Source organism: Egretta garzetta, unplaced genomic scaffold (genome assembly GCF_000687185.1).
Source record: "Egretta garzetta isolate BGI_Z169 unplaced genomic scaffold, ASM68718v1 scaffold202, whole genome shotgun sequence".
Classification (NCBI taxonomy): domain Eukaryota; kingdom Metazoa; phylum Chordata; class Aves; order Pelecaniformes; family Ardeidae; genus Egretta; species Egretta garzetta.
In genome coordinates, this window is record NW_009258891.1 from 1365589 (window position 1) to 1366174 (window position 586).

Genomic DNA, 586 nt, shown 5'->3' on the forward strand with positions numbered 1-586 from the left:
GGCCCCTTTTAGCCGCTCCGCGGGCCCATCCTGTGCTGGGGGCAGATGGTGCAGCCAGCGTCACATGCCCGGGCTGTTTTTAGCGAGGTTAAGAAACTTAACCCCAGGGAGTGACAAACTCAGCATCTGTTTGACTTGCTGCACCTATTTCTGCACCGGACGTTGGCGGGGAGTGGGCTATTTTTAACCATCCCTGGTTTATTATCTCCTTTCTAGCTGTTATCACGGGCTGGGAGAGGATCTGTGCGCTTTTCGTGAAAAACTCACTGCCGATCCCAGACCAGATAAGCCTGCGGGAAGCCAGCACCGCTTCCCCCGAGCCCAGCGGCGTGTGGGCGCAGGCTCTCTCGCAGCAGAAATGGAAGTGACTACTTTCTAACCGCTTCCTTTCTTTCTGGGTCTCTCTCTCCCTCCTGCCCCTCCTGACAAGTTCGTTTCCTGTTATTGATAACGGCCCCTGCACCCGGCGAGAGGTCACCACGCTCGGTGCCCCCATGAGAAAACAGCCCGGGGGCTGGAGGCAGCGGGGCTGGGCAAAGCAAACCCAGCCCAGCTCTGCTGGGGCAGGCAGGCACGGGCCCGCCGG